This window comes from Capsicum annuum, chromosome 7, assembly GCF_002878395.1.
Source record: "Capsicum annuum cultivar UCD-10X-F1 chromosome 7, UCD10Xv1.1, whole genome shotgun sequence".
NCBI classification, from domain to species: domain Eukaryota; kingdom Viridiplantae; phylum Streptophyta; class Magnoliopsida; order Solanales; family Solanaceae; genus Capsicum; species Capsicum annuum.
Genome location: NC_061117.1, coordinates 188470480 through 188478627, shown reverse-complemented (window position 1 = coordinate 188478627; position 8148 = coordinate 188470480). Strand labels below are relative to the sequence as shown.

Genomic DNA, 8148 nt, shown 5'->3' with positions numbered 1-8148 from the left:
GCTGTTCTACATCCTCTGTTGTGCTGAGTCCTCATGTTCCAAGGACGTGATGTCTGATGTTGGTTTCACAGAATCATTTACATTTGATAACTGAGTATGAGTCAGTTGGGGCATGTCTCAATGGCTCGCTCGTTTTATTGATTTTATTAGAGGCTTGTCAGACTAGTATAGATGTTGGGAGTTGACTAATAAGTCGTATTTTGTTATCTTTCTGAAATTCTTTTCTTCTTGGATGATGATTACTCTATTGATATTTGAGGGTTATTTATGGAAACCCCGTTGATTTGTGTTGAACTGAATGAAAATGGCTCAAAGGGTTAGCTTGGGGCTACTCGTAGCCTCAAGCACCATGTGATGCTCCGAGACCCGTTTTTCGGAGCGTTACATAAACAAACAATATATTTTTACAAACAATGCACTACATATTATTTTTAACATCACAAACCAAACAACCACTAAAAACTAATACCAGGATAACATTTTCCTGGACAACTAATCCCAGCATAACTTATCCCAGCATAACTAATCCCGGTATAACTTGTTTTCAAACCAAATGACCCCTTTGGCCATTGGGTCCAAATCAACGAAACCTATCCTAATCTAATTAGGCTTTCAACTAATTTTTCACCTTTCCTAATCAATGTTTTCGAGCCTTTCAGCCCAAAACTCGCTTCGCCTGTATTAAATTTATAACTTTGGCTTCGAGGCCCAAATGAATGACTAATGAAATAAAGAAATAACACAAAAAATAAACAAATACATGAGACAACAATAAATAAATAGATAAACAAATAAATGAGACTTTCAAGTCTCTTAGCCACTTTGTCAATGGGTTTCTACCCATTTCTTCTTGGTGAAAATTATCCTAAATAGACTTATTATATTATTAATTAAAAGTTATAGCAAAATTTTTCAATAATTACTAGACTAAAGAAATAATTATAAGCCATAGCAACTTTTTAGAAAAATCTGCTTTAATTAAATATTTGAAAATCGATTATCTAATATTTATTATTTATATTAGTTTTTATTTTGAGCATTTAACATTTATGACTTAACTAAATATTTGGATAATTATGGCAAGTTATATTATTGGTATCAATGTCTTTTTTTTATTTTGATAATTAAGTATTAAAGTTGTTCACAACTTAAGGAGTCATATATGGTAAATATATTTTTTTTAAAGTTAAGAATTGATATTTTACTTTTTATTAACTTTAATAATTAACTTAACTTAACTTTAATATTTTTTACTTACTTTTTATATATGTCAAAAACAGCAGTCTTCATGCTGATAATTAGTATTGTGTCCTATGAGACATTTCTCTTTTTAATCTATCACAAATAGCTATATTTTTTTGAAATTATCTAACACAACATTCACATTTTATTGTTAATATTAATAGGTGTTGAGCTACAAAAATTACTATTTTTTAAAGTTGAAATTGAAATTATGTTTGATGATAAATATAAATTGAGGTTGTTTTGGATTTTTGTGAGAGAGATAAAAGTAAAAAAAGTGAAAACAATTAATTTTTTTACTTATTTTTATTTTTTAAAATATAATTTTAAATTATATTTGAAATTCTTATTATCAAACACCAATTTAAAGTTATATTTAAAATAAAGTGAAAAAAGAATTTTTGAAAAAAAATTCTCATGTTCAAACGGCCACTAATGAGGTGATGATTTGTTGAGGCTCGCTGATATATAAGTTCATTCTTTTACTACGAGAAAAAAATTGAAAATACACGTGAAATTCTTACCATTGCTCATTCAAAATTACAATTAACGTACTTTAATTTGCATATATCTTCTATATATTGCTTAAATATATATTTGAAAATCTTTGTTTTATTCCTTAAACTTAATTTTCAATCAGACATTTTTACTTAAAATGAAATGGACAGTCATAGTATGATGAGAATGTCACTTTTATGTTTCTGCTAAATAAAACTATTTTCTTAGTAATTTTACTTACATCCTATAGTAAAATTCGTCTACTTTTTATGTTGATTCTCTAGTAGAAAACTCATCAAACATCAATATCAATCATGGTTACTACAAATTATTTTTTTATTGCAACAAAAAATTATTTGACATTAAATAATTATCAATTAATTTTTCTATATTTACGGTGATAGTTTTTCATGTAATATCCATTACATACACTACAAAGGTTCTGTAAATTAAAACATAATTTTTCTTATCGATTGTCACATTCATAAAATTCATTCACTACAAATGTGATATATGAGAAACTTCATCGATACCAATTTTAGCATCAACTTAATATATTGAGAACTAAAAAAAAAAACTTTTTAAGTATGAAATGAGTATATAAACTGGTTTCAACGTAATTTATTACACAATTCATGAATATTGTATTGTGTACTATATTGATTTCATAAACTAAAAATAGTTATTTAAGAATACGTCATTTGTATGTAGAATCTTATATACCAACACAAATAATAGATTGTTCAGTATTTTCATTAATATCCATTGTCATATATTTTGGTGTCACATACAATATATATTTAATAAAAAAAATCAACAATACTACTTTTCTAATCTAAATACACCATTATTCCCCGGTTCTAGAATCTTTGATTTGTTAAAATCAGTCCGGCTACCACTTTTGTCATCCCTTGACGTCTTGCATAAACTTGATCCTTTATTGAGCATGTATGAATGTCACAATACATTCTTATCTTAAAAATCTTTGATTTGTTAATTTTGAAAGAACGAAGAAACCAAGTACAGTCCTCCACCATACAAATCAAATTGTAGCTGTTAAATTAAAAAAAAAATTAATACTCAAAAACCAGATACCCGAATTACATACAACTATAATATCCAATTTAACAAACTAAAAATATACAATCATTTTTACCTTCTTGCGCTTGACCTTTCAGTTCGATATGTCTATCATCAGCTCTGTTGCGATTGCCTCTACTAATCCTTTGTATTTTATTGTTGCATCATACATAATCTCATCAATTTCAAAATCCCTCGGTATTACTGTTTAAACAACAATTTTAGCTTTCATGCAATTAATAAACATACAAAATTCAACAATGTAACAATAGAGAATTGAAGAAACACAAAAAAATAAATCTTTAAATTCGTTTTGAATGAAAAATATCCATTTTCATAAAAAAAATTAACAAACCTGATGAATCCCATCTCCCTCCATGACGTTTCATGATTAAAATTTGTTATCAAAAGAAATACTTGTTTTTGCTTTTCTTTCAAATTATAATACTCAGCAATTTGTTGACGCCGAAATTACGGTGTTTTGTTTATTGGCATAAATTAATCTTGTACAAAGAGAAATGTAGTGTATGAAGATGGAAACTCTTAATGCAAGCATTAAAATAGGACGAAAAAAATGGTTAGAGGGATTTGGGGTGGATAAATATTAGTAATTAAGGTTAACTACATTTAAGAAAGGTAAATTGTACATTAATTGTATTAAATCTTTATTTTCCTTTTTCATTAATTACTTTTTTGTATTTCTGACAACAAAAAAATCTTTTTTATATATTTTTTTTAAATGAAAGTTGCTATAACTTGAAAACTTAAAAGTTTTGCTATAACTAGTAATAACTAATCTAATAAGTTTATATAGTTAATTTTTCCTTCTTCTTGATTCTTTGTATCCGTATGTCATGAGATTGTGTTTTTGGGCCTTCGAAGTCGACTCAGGATGGATGGGCCTCATTGGCAGACATTGATTATGCAACAATGGGAAATATTTCATTTGGACTCGAATGCAGATTCATGCGAAAAAAGGTACAAATAATTAATACACGTATGTATATACATATGATAAATTATTAACTAACCATATTAAAAAAATTTATGATACTATAAAATATACTTATGCACAAATTAATTTTTTTTTTAAATGATGATTCATGAAATTTAAGAAAAACATATAACCAATCAAAGAAGATCCAAATTAATGAAAAAGCTAAAGGTAAAAATAGCAAATTCTCATGATTTCGAGCAACTGAAGTTAAATAATATTATTTTAAGGCTACATCAAAATTTGGCAGAGTAAGGACATGAACTGGACACCTAAAAATATTGGTGAATAGACAAGGAAGAGGGGTAGTTAACAAGTGAAAACACAAGCAAACAAAGAGCAAATAAATTTGTATGCCAAAAGAATCTTATATCATAAGAGTTATACCTTGAACAAACATGCAATGGATTAAACGTAGGTTAGTAAAACTTGAACAAAACCATGAATTTCAATCACAACAAATAATATTTATACTACTAATGAGATGGGTGAAAGGACTACAATATGTTGTGTTGTGTTCAATATGATTACCAAAGGAAAAAATTCAACGAAAAGAATCAATGAAACAAGCTGTATCAGTCAAGCAGACTTTCAAACTATCTATCCAAACTTTCAATTAAGCGATAAGATTACACAAAAATGGAACTTATCAGACAAAAAAAGCCTGGTGATAATAAACAAAACTTAAGACGTCTGGACGAAAATAATTAGTTAAATTTTGATCCCATCAAGAAATTAAAACTAAAATCAGTTGCAGATAAGTGAAAACCAAAGAGGAATAAAACCACAAAATCTTTTAAATAATCAGGAATAAGAAGGAAAAATTAAAGGAAAGGATCCATTTATAAGAATACAATATTAGACAAAATTTGAGACCACACAAAATATCAAAATGTATTATTTTCCTTTAACACAAATAGGCTACAAGAATATCAACACACTCAAATCAGGACCTCAACATCATTATTATGACGCCAAGAGAACGTTAACAACATTCAATGTCAAGAGATGACTAAAAAATTGTGAGTGAAACAAATCAAGAACATACTATGCAAAATTTCGTCAAGACACACTTTTTCAACCAAGTAGTTAAACAAAGGGTGGTATAAAGCTCGACTCAATCAATTTTTGATCAATAAGTTATTTTACATTCGAGCAGGACAAGATGAGGGAGAAATTATTTTTTAAGAGCTTATACTTTAGCAAGATAAACAAGAGGAAAAGATATCACTAAAAATACACAATGACGCATATTTTCCAGTATCTTATAAACAACACAAAAGAGATTATAACTATAGAAATATCGCAACAAGAATATAATCGCAACTATACCTATGGCCTTTGAGGCCTCTACAACAAGCAATCCCAGCATGCAACAACTATGATTACTAAACTACGGAGAAAGGATGAAGAAGAAAATAATGGGCAAATTAAAAGTAAAGGTGTTTACCTTGTTTGGGGCAACAAAACAGGACTCGGACTGTTGTCGGAATCTCCTCTCCACCACTGGAAGCCAAGATTAAATCCAAAACTGACTAAGAGAAATTTTAATTGTAATTTACTTTTCCTCAGAATATTTTGAAGTTTTTTCCTCTGAGGCCCTTTTTCTTTCCCCCCCACCCCCTTTTTTCAATGAAAATGGCAAGAGTATATATAGGAAAATCTTTAGGGTCCAGTTTTTGATTTCCCTCGAGGGTGGATGGGAAATTGGATAGAAATTCGAGGAGAGCATTTCAAAATTTCAAAATCAGATTAACATCCACCATCCACCTATGTATGAATCGGATGATGGTGAGATGTTGTACCATTGAGAGAGATAGTTGGACAGTTTCTAGGCTCTTCTAGAAGCGAACAACTCATCAATCGCAAACAAATAATGATTATAGGAATGCGTTGGTTGTCGATGGATGATGCAACGTTTATCGTGGGTTCGAGTTGCAGGTCTGGTGCGGTCATCATTTATGGTGAGCATTATATTAGGTTGGTTCAAAGATTGATGGTTGAAATTATCCTTTGTTGTTGATGGTTGTTGTCGATGATATTGGGAGATGCTCCTTGTTAATCTGATAAAAGAGGAGGAGAATATTTGTGCCAGGTCGGTCATGTTGTTGGGTTGGTGTTATTTGCTAAAGTTGTTGTTATTGTTGGAATGCTTTTGTGGCCCAAAAATGGAGAAGGTTAAAGGATTTTGGGGTTAATTTAAATGTAACCCCCAATTAAGGTTTAGAATTTAGCCAAATTCAATTACTATTTTGACCAAATTGAAAATTAAATTGGTCAATTTTCATTGCAATTGAGGCCAATTTGATTTTCATTATGGTCAAATATATTAAATTGATTAAATTAAATCCAAATTCGATACGAATTAAATCCTCATTTAATCCTGATCTTCTTTATTTAATAAAATCAAATACATATTTATCCGAATAAATTATTTTTGAGAGTAAATTATATTTAAATCAAAACTTTATCCATTAGAATTAATTTTCAAGCTTGATTAGTAAAAGTCTAATTTTGATAAAAATGTTCATTTAAGTAACAAAATTTATACAATTTCGTATATGCCAATACGAAAATGTATAATCATCAATTAAATGATAAAATTAACCCTAATAAATATTTAGAACGCACTTATCCGAATGAAATAAATATTTTAATTTTATTAAAAATTAAATAAACTCAGGGTTAAATTTAGTCGTGGACAAAAAAAATTTGGTGTCAACACTTGGGACTGCTCGTAGTCTTGAGCACCGTGTGATGTCCAGGGTATATTTTGGGGCATTACACTATCTATCTTCAAAGGAGAATGGGATCCCAAAGTTTACCTTGATTGTGAATGGCAATGTGAAAGAGTCTTCGAGGATTATGCTATGACCAAAGCCAAAAAAGTTACATATGCCCTTAAGTACATTCAGGGACCAACCTTAGAATGGTGTAAACTTGCAAGGAATCCTATTCAAATATGGGGTGCCTTGAAAGAGTTCTTGAGGCCAATCTATGTGCCAAAGGGTTACATGAAGTTTTATAAAAGTGATCCAAGAAGGCCAACTTGTTCAAGATGGGTAGAGATTTGTGGAGTTTTCGAGATATGTTCTTATACTTGATGATTGGCAACATGCAAACTACATAACTCCTCTTATGGTTGATTATCTAGGGATACCTCAAGTCATCAAGCATTTCCCATACTTCTTGGAAGGCTATAGCATCTTTGAGAGCGTGAAGGTTTGTTTCACCCGAGATGGGTACTATGAGGAGGTGTGGTATAACATCTTCCCATTGGAATGTAGACACAACATTTAGGTGCCGATTGGTTTGCTCAACATAATATTCCAAATGTGCAAAATTGGCCTATGTTTACAAAGGACCAATGGGGAAATAATCTCTTTCCACCTACCCTTCCCAAATCTCAAGAAAAGATAACCACTTACTCCAAGCCTAATAAAAATGAACGACAAAAGATTGAGAGGAGTAAGAGTGTTCAAGGTGGAAATGTAAGAGAGGAAAAAAGAGAGGTTGTGAGGAGTAAAGTGAGAGGGTTTTCACCAAAACCAAGCTAACATTTTTTGTCCTTCTTTTAATAAGGACATGTATGTAGGTACCAACATGGGAAGCAGAGGAGAACAAGTGCTAAAAGAGAAGATTCCCTTTGATGATTTTATGAGGGTAATCTTAATGATTCCAAAGCTTATGGAGGACCTTAACACCTAGGTAAAAATGAAGATTTTGAGAACTTCAAGGTAACAAAGATAACTCTTACATTTTTGTACATGTGAGTGATGATTGTGTGGCTAGTAGACTATTGAGTGTGAGTAGTAGCTTGCCTATATGTGAGTTTAATGATTTTTTTCCTCTTAACAATGATGTACATATGGTGAGCGTGGATACACTAGTTGATCCTATTGATGATCAAATTGAATTTTCTTGTAAGATCAATTTGTGCCTACCTAGTGTTGAAGCCATTTTGTTGGGTGATAGTTTATCATCTTGTGGAAATTGTGTTGATCAACTTTTGTGTGAAACTATTCCACCACTTGAGAATGTGTGTAATGTGACGAGATAACCTCAAGTGTGTGATGAAACTAAGAATTTTGTTCATAAAAATAGGAGTGAACCTTTGAGATTGTCTTTTAGTGAAGATCCTAATACTTGCTTGACTTGTAGGGATAATCATGTGCTTGAAACATCTTTGATACTTGATAATGGTCTTTTAGAGAATTTACTTGCATGCTCTACACCCTATTTATAGATAGATCCTTCTCTCTTTAAGAACAATATCTTGTTTGAAGAGATGAGCTCACTACTAGTGAATTACCTAGTGGTGTGGATAGTATTGT

At 30.3% G+C, this 8148-nt stretch overlaps 1 long non-coding RNA gene across 1 annotated transcript; it reads right to left on the bottom strand.

Annotated features, from left to right (window-relative positions):
- Nucleotides 1-2453: 2453 nt before the first annotated feature.
- On the bottom strand, nt 2454-5743 carry LOC107877226. Its single transcript, XR_001676261.2, has 3 exons — nt 5265-5743; nt 2897-3024; nt 2454-2793 (listed from the first exon to the last, which is right to left on the bottom strand). It is a non-coding gene; the product is annotated as an uncharacterized LOC107877226 (long non-coding RNA).
- Between the last annotated feature and the right edge of the window lie 2405 nt (nt 5744-8148).